General features: G+C 38.5%; 1 pseudogene across 1 annotated transcript; it reads left to right on the top strand.

Annotated features, from left to right (window-relative positions):
• Positions 1-1,013: 1,013 nt before the first annotated feature.
• LOC307175354 (BCL2/adenovirus E1B 19 kDa protein-interacting protein 3-like) lies at positions 1,014-2,734 on the top strand (annotated as a pseudogene). Its single transcript has 2 exons — positions 1,014-1,207; positions 1,975-2,734. The product of its transcript is annotated as a BCL2/adenovirus E1B 19 kDa protein-interacting protein 3-like (transcript).
• The last annotated feature ends 7,999 nt before the right edge of the window (positions 2,735-10,733 follow it).

The raw sequence follows: 10,733 nt of genomic DNA, 5'->3' as shown, positions 1-10,733 counted from the left end.
TCCTGCTTTTCCTCAGGAGAGAACATTTGCACCAGTAGGAATGAGGCAGAAATCTGGACAGGTGCATCAGACCGATGGTGGTGAGTAAAGCACTGGGCCAAGAGGGTTCAGTCCAGGCCATTTCAGGACCACCTGGTCTCTGACTTGCTCATCGCAGCACTGATTCTGCAGAGGTGGGCAGAGCAACTAATGAGACCATATGACTCATGAGCAAGTGTGAGTAACCCATAGGAGATTTTGGGGCTCTGTGGGAGAAGAAATCCCTGGGGGATGGTGTAACGTTAGAAAGGAAATGAAGAATTTATTCTGGGAAAGGCAGTAGAAGCTCTAAGCAAATATAATTTTGCTATTAAAAAGACCCAGTCACAGATACAGAAAACAAACTTATGGTTACCGGGGGATAAGGGGAGGAGGGATAACTTGGGAGATTGGGATTGACATGTACACACTACTATATATAAAATAGTTAACTTATAAGAACCTGTTGTATAGCACAGGGAACTCTATTCAATACTCTGTAATGGCCTATATGGGAAAAGAATATAAAAAAAGAGTGGATATATGTATATGTATAACTGATTCACTTTGCTGTACACCAGAAAGTAACACAACATTGTACATCTACTATACTACAATAAAAGTTTTAAAAATAATTTTTAAAAAAATCCACACACTCAAGGTTAGAAAAAAGAATACACACACTCAAGGGCTAGTCATTTCATCCACATTTGAATTTGTCTCTCTTAATGGATTAATCAAGGAGGACAAAAACACAAAAGAAACCCCTGTTGTGAAATAAAGAGCCAGCTCAGAGGGAGGTCAGCTGGTCACTCTGAAAGAGAGCCTCTCAAGGTGACAGGGAAACTTTAGCCTCAGGTCTGATACCCATTTTGCCAGGAGCCCAAGTCTGACAGTACAGTCCCAGTAGGTTGGACCCTAGAGGATGGACTTCTACAATCAAACTTAAAAGAGACTGATAATAAAACAGGAATATAGCTTTTGTGCTCAAAACCATGGCACTTCCTCCCTGTGTCTGCCGTCAAGAGCACCTCATTGTCAGTGTCAAGGCAACCGAGGTGCTTAACAGCCCGAGTTTGCGAGATGGGCAAAGAAAAAGAGCGAAGGCTTTAGAAGGCCTGAAAGGATATTTTATCCGGTCAATGAAAAAGCCTGATGAACCATCCTTGTTCAAAAACCTAACTTTCCAGTGAGCTGAACACTAACGTCACTTGAAATACTATTTCTCTCAGTTTCTTGGACTTGGACAAAGCTGGAGGAAAAATGTCAAATGCTGGTATTTAAATCATGTTTATGAACTTCACGTGAACCATATTTAAACACGTTATGAAAAAGTGACTGAAAATACAAGATACATAATTTATGTATTATACGTGTTATTTCTAGTTTTAGTTCTATTCTAAGGTTAAAACCTGGTCACCTAGAATTTAATTCCTTCATTAGGAATCCAATAAGCAGTATCTTAAGTTGGATTTCTGAAGACAGTCTCTCTCACTTTCTCTGTCGCCCCCTAGATACAGAGGTATTTTGTTTATTATTAGTTTCCTTCCCAATTTTTCCATCAACACTAGATCCTAGACATACCTCATTTTAGCATCTGTGTTCCAGTATTTAACAAAATAAACCAAACCAACCACCTTTTCTGACCGATGCTCAGGGAATATGGGTATGAATGCTGCTAGATTCAAAGAGCAGAGGACAACTATGACCAAAGAAGGTTTTCACAGAGACTGTTTCTCAGAGGTCATTTCTTTTACACAGTTGCGAGCAATGAAGAGATCCTCATCACAGAAGTAAACGCGGGTCAGAGGTAATCACTGCTAAACGTCAGCTTGGTCAGTCAAGACCACAAAAGAAATGTAAACAGATTACCTAAATGGTGGCTGCCATTACCTTTCAAAAGAGAACGGTGTGTGTGGTGAGCCTGGCCTCCAGCTTCTTGGCCCGCCGCTGAAGCCACCGCCGCTCGCACTCCCGCCTCAGAGCGCCTGCTGACCCCACGTCAACCCCGCCGCCGCCGCCGCCGCCAACGTTGACCCCACGTCGACCCCGACGCCGTCTCGCCTCCCGCAGCACCCTCGCCCAGGTGCCGTGTCAGAGTAAGCCACCTGCACTGGAGGAGGAGTGGTTGCATGGCTCTTGGGTGGAATTACACTTTGGCAATAATGGGAACGCCAGCGTTGTTCAGACTGTTTCTGTTTATAATGGCGACGTGGAAGAAATACTGCTGGGTGTGCAGCATGAGTCTGGACGGAGTAGCCCCAAGACTTCTCTGTGACCGCCCACCTTGCTCACAGACCTCGCAAGATACCAATGGAGCTTCCAAAGCAGACACACTAATATTGATGAGAAAAACAGCTCTCAGTCGGAGGAAGATTACATGGAGACAAAGAAAGACGGAGAAAGCCTCTTGAAGAAACACTCAGACTGGTTATGGGACTGGTCAAGTCGGCCAGAAAACATCACTCCTCACCCCCACCCCCAGTTCCTCTTCAAACCCCCGCAGCGCACGATCGCGCTCAGCTTGAGGAACACGAGTGTTAGGGAGAAAGGGGGCATCTTCTCTGCAGAGTTTCTAAAGTTTTTCTTCCGTCTCTTCTCTCTCATCTGCTAGCCATGGGGTTGGGTATCTATATCTGAAGGTTACTGAAAATATCCACCATAACCTTTTAATGAAGAATTGGAATCCAGCTTTTTCATTTAGTGGGAATTTACATTGGGGTTTGCAACGCAGCTTACTATCATCTTGGTCCTTGGGTGGCTGCACCACTTGTGTCATTTCTTAGGTAAATGCCACATTCCGAATTCAGTAAAATAAAAATAAGACACTTAAAAAAAGAGTGGTGTGAGTGAATATGGAGCATGTGGAGTTGAGAGGGAATTTCATTATAAAAACACTAAAACACTCCAGGACTCTGGGTGAAATGTTCATGAAATTAAAAACAAAATTATGTGGAAATTTCCAACAGAGGTGCCTACAACTATAATATATATTTAATCATTACTGGCCTCCCCGATTTAGCCACTCATGTTTAGTAAATGGAAACAATGTGAAGTGGGAGAAATATCAACTTTTGTAAGTGGGTATTTTCAATGAAATAATAAATATATTAAAATAAAGATTTTAAGCCTCTGGATTTCTTGTCATTCCCTTATAAATTCTCATAATATGAAAACATGCTTGTTTACCCATGTCTTCACTTGAAAAACCTTGCTGACAACCTGTTCATTACCAAAGCAGACCATGCCAAGATGATACAGTGTGGTTTCTACCCACCAAGAGCTTTTATTCTGTAGAGGAGAAAGGCACATGCAACTTCTCACACAAGGGGACAATGGGATATTCTAATTGAAATTTTTCCAGTGTCCTTGTTTTGATGTCCTCACTTGGCTTTGGGCTTCACTAAGTATCCTTGCTCATAGAGTCTGTATTTTAGTTCTTTCAGCTATAATCCACTTTTATTATACCTGAGCTCTGTCGATGTGGTGGTAAGGTGGGGGGGAAGAAGAACATTCTATGATCTTCTGATTAAATCTCAATCATTTGATGTGTCTGTGTCTCGGAGGTATGACCTTCACAAGTGTTAATCCAGCCTTTTTACCTTCAGCCTCCTATGCCTTTCTCTGGCTGCAACATTCCCAAATCGATTTATTTGAAGCCCTGATTCTAGATGCCTGTTTTTCCACCCCTTAAGTAAGACAGGAAGGCTGAAGTGAGTTCTCTTCCTTCATCTGGATAAAGTTTAAGAATTGGGCGAAGTCCTTTCTACTGGAAAGTAGACCTCTGATATGGAGAAGGCTCTGAACATGTTTCTAAATGGTTACTCTTCCCTTCCCCCTCCCAGAGCCAAGAGGGTATCTTTCTTGGACTTTCACCATAGACACGTGATGGGGTTCCTGGAAGGAAAGCCCATAAAAATGTGGGTTCTCTCTAAGGTTGTGGTTCCCAGCAGTTTTTCACCCTCACACTAGTCTCCACTCAACCTCCCAGAATTCACCAAAATTACCACTTAAGTGTTACTACCAGTTTATGGTTCCAACAGCTTCTATTGCTGTATCTCTCTGGGTGCACTTATCTCTCTAGGTGTTGGGTTGCTGGTTTACCCTGTAACCTAGTTCTCTGATGCATCCAAGATATCATTGTCCAGTTTTTTCTTATCGTAAATATGGGAGTTCTGACTTCCAAGCTCTTTACATGTTTGGTCTGAAACTAGAAGCCACAATTCATTTTTGATGTATAATATTGAATACATGAATTACCACTGTGATACAATTTCTAACATTCCTATTTAGGGATGATCTGCAAGAAAAATATCCTAGATCCTTATTTCCACCCTTTGAAAATGTAACATAAAGTGACAAAAATATGTAAAACACATCTAGGGCAAAACTTAAATATATAGAGAGACTTTAACTTTTAATTTAAAAATGAGACACAATATTAATAAAATCCCCTAAATATACAATGCCCCATGCCCCCCAACACAGTACCAGACAAATTAATTTAAACAATAACATAGAAAAAAAGAATAAACAAGAGGAACCAAGAAAACCATGTATAAAAGGGAAGAAGACTAAGTCTATAAAATATTTAACATACTGTAAAAATATAATAAAATGCACAGTTTAAAAAAATATGATTGCTGCACTTTTCGATAGGCCAACTAGGACAAAATCCAAAGTTTAGAAATAGACTTAAATCTTAGAGAAATTTAATATACTAGAAAATTAGCATCTCAAATCAGTGGGGAAAAGATGGCATTTTTAAAGCAGTTATGTTGGGACAGATGTATAACCATTACAAAAAAAGATAAATGTACATTCTCACCTTGCTACTTACAAGATGATAAATTCCAAATGCCCCAAAGATTTAAATATTAAAAATGAAACTATGCCAGTGTTAACAGGAAACATGAGTAAATTTCATTAAAACCTGAGAGAGGGGCTTCCGTGGTGGCGCAGTGGTTGAGAGTCCGCCTGCCAATGCAGGCGACACGGGTTCATGCCCCGGTCCGGGAAGATCCCACATGCCGCAGAGCAGCTAGACCCATGAGCCATGGCCGCTGAGCCTGCACGTCCGGAGCCTGTGCTCCGCAACGGGAGAGGCCACAACAGTGAGAGGCCCGCATACAGAAAAAAACAAACAAACAAACAACTGAGAGAGGATAGAATTCTTCCTAAATATAACTCAAAAACTAAAAGTGAAAACTAAAACATTTGATAATTTGACTATATTAAAATAAAACAATTTCATTAAAACATAACCTAGAAAACAATAGGCAGAAGACAAACTGTGGTAAAAATAAAATACAGAACATATAGAAAGAGCTAACATCCTTAACATTTAAAGAGCTCCTAAAAATCAAAATAGAAAGACCAAACCCGAAGTGAAAATGGGAAGAAGTTATGAAAAAGAGAAACAAATGCAATTAGGATTTAAATATACAAAACTATGTTCAGATTCAGACATAAGACAAGGGAAAATTAAACAAGCATTTAGGGGCATTTATGGAAATAATGATAAAATTTGAATTAAGTCTATAATTTAGTTAATTATATTGTACCTCCAAAGGATACAAAGTTTCAGTTATGCAAGATGAATGAGTTCTGGAGACCTAATGTACAGCATGGTGACCACAGTTAACAATACTATATTATCCACTTTAAATTTGCTAAGAAGGTAGATCTAAAATCTTTTACACACACACACACACACACACACCACAGTAACTATGTAGAGGGGTGGATAAGTCTTTTATGATTGTGGTGATAATTATTATTATTATCTCACAACGTATACATATATCAAAACATCAAATTGTACCCCTTAAATATATACACTTTTTTGTATGTCAAAGATATCTCAGAGAGGGGCTTCCCTGGTGGCGCAGTGGTTGAGAGTCCGCCTGCTGATGCAGGGGACACAGGTTCGTGCCCCGGTCCAGGAAGATCCCACATGCCGCGGAGCGGCTAGGCCCGTGAGCCACGGCCGCTGAGCCTGCGCGTCCGGAGCCTGTGCTCCGCAGCGGGAGAGGCCACAACAGTGAGAGGCCCGCGTACCGCAAAAAAAAAAAAAAAGATATCTCAGTGAAGTTGTTTAAAATATAATACTATACCAATGTTAATTTCCTTGTATTGGTAATTTTACCATCGTTATGTGTTACGTATGATATTAACCTTAGGTATAGCAAGGTGAAGGGTATATATTTATGTTGCAACTTTTCTGTGTGTCTATAATTATTTCAAAATAAAGAGTTAATTAAAAAATTAAGCTACACACACGAAAACAAAACAAAATATTTTTAAAAATAATGAATGACCACTTTATATTTATCTCTCAGTAAAAATCCAAAAGCTTGAAAATGCAACTTGTTGGTAAGGTTGTGAGGTAACAGGCACTCACCTTCCTTCTTGGTGAGAATACAAAATAGTATAGCCTTAAGAGAGGGACACTTTCAACACAGTGTTTACCATTAAATTCAGCAAAGCCATGTGCAGTATAGTGATTTATAAGAAATATGTATTTGGTTATCCCAATGACCATTTCTCATATATTAGTGGGTCTTTGTCCAGGGTTCCAGACTCACAGCTCCCCAAACTCTTGGAATTTCCTAACTGAGGAGAGATATAAAGGTGTCTTTGGGGCTTCCCTGGTGGTGCAGTGGTTGAGAGTCCACCTGCTGATGCAGGGGACACAGGTTCGTGCCCCGGTCCGGGAAGATCCCACATGCCGCGGAGCGGCTGGGCCCGTGAGCCATGGCCGCTGAGCCTGCGCGTCCGGAGCCTGTGCTCCGCAACGGGAGAGGCCACAACAGTGAGAGGCCCGCGTACCGCCAAAAAAGCAAACAAACAAAACAAAACAAAAAAAGAGAGAACAAATAAGTATACACAAAATATCATAGGTGCTAGGGGAACAACTCATTACTATAAAACAACTTAGAGTAATAATAGAGGAAAAATTAAGTATTGGTCAGGTGACTTCAAATGACTTGTATTTTGGAATAACCAAAAAGTCCTGATCAATAAGGAAATGTTATTCTTTACAGAAAAATTCCATGGAAATTGAGTGGAAGGAATTATAGAATTAGAAAACATCATTTTGTACTGCTGCTTAAATGACAGGTTTGGGCAATGATAATGAATATATACTACAGACATTTGGTGAATAATGGATAAAGAACTGAATATTTACATGGTATCAATGTATCCCAAGCTCATCACTGGGGAAAAAGCACAATGACACAATGCAGGAGTCATTTTGTTACCACCTGAACCCACCGAACTATCTTAGGATACAGCCAGTAGACACAAATCCATATGTGACCCATTTATTTCAACTAGTAAATAACATGAAAAATTGGGGGCATCAGAACATAATACTGTTTTATACTATAAGTGGTTTAAGAGGCATAACTAACAATTGCAACGTGTGGACATATTTTTGGATGCTGATTAGAACAAACTATACAAAGACATTTTTGAACAACAAAAGAAATTTGAATATGGACTGGGTTTAGTAAAGATATCAAGGTATTTTTTAGGTATGATAATGGCATTGTGGTTATCTAGAAACTATTCTTTATAAAGACATGCTGAAATATTTAAAAGGGAAATATTAATGTCTGGGATTTGATTTAAAATGTTTAATCAAATTTCAAAAATAAGGACAAAAAGGATAAAGAAAGTGTGGCAAAACAGTGTTAATTTTAAAAATGAGTGTTAAAGGTATGGGGACTTATGATATTCTATCTACTTTCAAACTACAGTGAAAATTGTACGATATTTTCCAAAGTTTTTAAAAAATTTTTTTGGGGGGGGGACAAAATCCATCAGAGTAATTCAAAAATTTCTTTTTGTTGATACCTAACAATTTTTTTGCTTCTCATAGTGATATTTGAGAAATTAAGTGCATTTTATCTCTTAAAAAGCCTGCAATGAGGAACTAATTTGAATGACAAAAGAAGGAACAACTGAACAGCAAAATAAATACTATGGTACTAGACTGTAACTCAAAATATAAATATACCCAAGTCCATACTGATAAATTACTGGATAAATAGAGGGAAAGAGATAAATCTTCCTTACAAAAGAATTAAAAATAATTTATATAGATACTTCCTCCTCCTCCTTAATTGTGGGCTGAACTTAGTGAGTTGCTTCCCAAGAATAGCACACGAAAAGGTTAGAAAAAGAACTTTTCAGTGGAGAAAGCTGGCAAACTCTACCTTAGCCAGGAGATCAGGTCAGCACCACCAATGGTAAGTCATGTTGATAGTGCGTTCCCACTGATGTGATGTGATTCACTTCTTTGGTACCTTCTCCCAAATCCATAACCTCAGTCAAGTCATGATAAAAACATCAGACAAACCCAAACTGAGAGATATTTTACAAAATACCTGATCAGTTCTCCTCAAAACTGCCAAGGTCATGAAAAACAGGGAAAGACCAAGACACTGTCATGGACAGAGGCAACAAATGAGATACGATTAGGAAATGCCATATAGAATTCACGACTGGGTCCTGGGACAGAAAAATGGCATTAGTAGAAAGAACAGAAATCCAAATAAAGTCTAGTTTAGTTCATAGTAATGGACTAATGCTGATTTCTTAGTTTTGACAAATGCACCAGGATTATGTAAGATGTTAGCAATGGCAACAGCTAGGGAAAGAGTATGTGACAACTCCTGTATTATCTTTGTAACATTTCTATAAATCTATAAACCTTCCAAAATTAAAACTTATTAAAAATAAATTTCTGATCAAATTTAAAAACTTAACAATGTATTATTTGAGTCCTAGCAAAAATAGCAATTAGGCATTAGAAAAGAGGCCTTTACAGGACTGCAGGTGGGGAAGGACACCATTGAACTGCATAATACTAGAGAAAGTGGGTGAATTGTCCTGGGACTAAAGCCTGGAAGAGAGGCAGGCTAATGGGAGCTTTTATCCACTTGCAGATTAAAGCCTCTGTGGGAGAGGAAAAGGAACCTTGTAGGAGTCAAGTCATAACTAAAGAGAGGGGTGCTATACATAGAACATAAGCAGAGCATTTTCCCAGCTCAAAGCTTTTAGCCACTCACAGATGAGCTTGGGGAAGGCCTGGGAATTATAAAAACCAGATTCCAGTTTCAGCTCTGCCAGTAATATGCTGACAGTGAACAAGTCATGTGATTTTTCTCATTCTTGATTCTCTCAACTATGGGTTGAAATTCATCCACAGCTTTGAGTCTATGAATTTATAAAGGCAAGTTTTTTAATCCCTTTGGATATTTGAATAAAGCTTTATATTTGACAATGACATAAAAATTTAAATATATTGCAATATGAGAGGGATATAAAAATAGTTTTGGTCAGCATATAAAGCTCTAAATTCTCATTCTGACAAGTCCTTGGTTATGGCAGGAGGTAATTTAGCATACAATTACAATGTATGTAGGTTTGACCATAGAGAGTCATGCCTTTAATTCCTGAAGTATTCATCATACTTGCTATAATATTACCTGCAAGTATCATTCAGAAGCACAGGAACCTGTTGGACTGCACCATGAATGTGCAGTCAGCAAGGTCCAGATGATGAGAAAAACTACAGCCCAGTTTTTCAGTAGACTAATTGTAAGGAAAGAAGAGGACTGATTAGGGACTTATTAAAAGAGACTTAAAAGTCATATTAAGTTTAAAAAGGGAACGGATAAATATAAAAGCATGCATATCTGGGTTATAAAACTAAAAATGAAGTGATCATTATGAACTCCAGGATAACAGTTACTCATGGGGAGACAGAGAATTTGTAATTGTGGTGGGACACATGGATGGGGCTTCTAGGTGACAGGCAAAGTACTATTTTTTGACCTGAGTAGTAGTTCCAAGGGTGTTAGCATTTTAATAATTCTTTACAGTATACATTTGTTTTGTGTAGTTTTCACCCTTTATTTTATTATAATATGTAATAAAATCTTCATGTGTTGCTGGCAGAATGCTGTGTACTCCATTTACGAAAATGAATAAGAAACTTTTCCTATAATCAAAGGCTAGAATCAAGTAGAAAAAAAAAAGGTGACAAAATGAGCAACAGAAGCTTGCAATTCTTATTATGAAATTAGATAGAGTGAAGTCCAGTGGATGGGGTGTAGTTTTGCCTAGTTACCTTATAAGTGTTTTTGAAGGAGAGATAATGCAACGCTTAAGCTTAATATTTAAAGGTTAATCACTGTTTTCAAATGGACAAGAGGATGGAGCCATCCAGAAAGAAGGGGATGATTATTTTACCAAAACATATTTTTTAACAGGTAAAATCATGACTCATACAAATGTAAAATAAATATGTATCTAAGATTTTATTTAACTCACTAGTTAATGAAGGAATTAGTAAGATGTTAGAGGTGGTTCACAGAAGAATTCAAGACGCACACACGTATTGGTCAACAGGAATGCTAAAATGACTTTACAAATAGATACAAAATTTATCAATATCCATAGGGCAGTAATCAAATGCATCTCTACTGGGCTAATCTGTGTTTATGTGAACCAGAAGCATGGGCATTACTATCAGTGTTCAACAATTTATAGAACTGTCAAATACCTCAAAGACAATGAGAAGGGAAGATAACTCCAAAGGGTGAACTAGACAGAAGGGATGGGGTGAGAAAAGAGGCTGAAAAGGTGGACAGGGGCCATATCATGAAGCTGAGTGAAGCCTTTTATTTTGTATGGCACTA

Source organism: Stenella coeruleoalba (genome assembly GCF_951394435.1).
Source record: "Stenella coeruleoalba genome assembly, chromosome: 1".
Taxonomy (NCBI): domain Eukaryota; kingdom Metazoa; phylum Chordata; class Mammalia; order Artiodactyla; family Delphinidae; genus Stenella; species Stenella coeruleoalba.
This window is presented reverse-complemented; position numbering and strand designations above follow the sequence as displayed.